We start from the raw sequence: 1,763 nt of genomic DNA on the forward strand, positions 1-1,763 counted from the left end.
AAAAAAAAAAAAAAAAAAAAAAATTGAAAAGGGGATAGTCAGAAGGAGAACTTACGAATTGGAAAGGAGAGAGATAAATTGAGTCACTGAATTTTCCATGGAAAGCAATTATCTGAGTCAGTTACTATAATTGACTGAGATTTGTAATCAATGTGTTTGACAAAGGCATTTACTGAGGTAGGCAGCTCGAGCACCATATCATTATTATCAGAGCAGTAGAGATCAAAGCCAGGATAGCCACACTGCTGATCTGGCTGCCTATCTTTGAGTAGGAAAGGAAATCGTATGGCTGGGCCATCTTCTCCACACCGTAATTCGGGACACCCATTGTAGCCTTCTCCAAAGTCAACGATGAAAAGCACAAACAAAATCTCCATTTCTGTGGTCTGGCGAGCTTCTAAACCAACTTATTTTTTGCGCTAACCTTTTTTGACTTTCCAAAGAGACCAGGGTGAAAATTCATGGATTTGGCCATGAAATTTGCCAAAGGTACTTATTCAGGGGTCTACCGTGGGCTGCTTCGAGGGGACCATTTATTTTAGATTTTTATTTTTATTTATTTTTGAGAGGATATATGTAAGTATTTTAAAGATTCGGGCTTGTTTGATTCTTTTTAATCTTTCTAATTGAAGTTTTGTTTGACTTGTGTGCATTTGGGTTAGAACGAAAAATGAAAATTATTTTACTATTTAGTTTATTTTTGCTACTATTCATAAGCTCTATTGCTCTTTTTGGCACTATTCATGGGTCTTACTGTACTATTTTAATTAACTTTTACTTTTATCTAAAGTCTTTTCAGCAATAATTTTTCAGTTTCAGCAAAATAAGCGGTATCCAAACACACCTTTAGTATACTTTGAAAATTGCTTATTTTCGAAATCTTATTTGGATAATATTAGATAAAAAACTCTTATATAAAAAAAAGATAAAAACTATTTACTTATTTTTAAAAACTTGAAATTTATATTATCTGTATATGGTAGTATAAAACCGAAACTTAGTTAACCTTATAAAATTTTGTCAACTCATTTGATAGGATTTAAAATTTTCCACAATTATTATTATTCTATTTAATTATTTAATTTTTTAAAAACCCCCAAAAAAGCCCTTCATACTAGAAACAAAAATGAAAATCCAAAACACTCAAAAACCCTACGTAATGCTCCTTTTTTTTTTTTTTTTTTTTTTGGTGTGTGTGTGGAAAATTGGTCATTTTTCAAAAAAAAAAAATAAAAAATCTCATTTTCCTGTATTTGGTATTGACCTTAAAAATGAACTAAAAACGTTTTCTTGTATTTCGTATACACAAAAAATCACTACATGTATAATATATATATATATATATATATATATTGTGTAAACCAACTACATAATCAATATAAAATAGTATATAGCCAAGAGTTTTGTTGTTCAATTGTTGAGTGAGTTGCTGAATTTGTTACTGCATGAGGCATTGAGGAGCTTTACGACAATGGAACACAATGATAATTGGATTGGAAACCTCATTAGACACCATTGAGAGAGAGAGAGAGAGAGAGAGAGAGAGAGAGAGAGAGAGAGAGAGAGAGAGAGAGAGAGAGAGAGAGAGAGAGAGAGAGAGAGTTTTCCAAAAAAAAAAATAGCAGAAAGCAACCCCTAAAAAATAAGTCTTATTTTAATAAAGTTTTCTATTGACTAAAGATATTTTTCTTTTAACTTATTTTTTTTTTAATGCTATTAAATACTGGAAAACACGAAAAAATATCTTTATATAAGGTTTCCCA

Source organism: Quercus suber, unplaced genomic scaffold, assembly GCF_002906115.3.
Source record: "Quercus suber isolate HL8 unplaced genomic scaffold, Cork oak 2.0 scaffold_23, whole genome shotgun sequence".
In the NCBI taxonomy this organism is placed as follows: Eukaryota; Viridiplantae; Streptophyta; class Magnoliopsida; order Fagales; family Fagaceae; genus Quercus; species Quercus suber.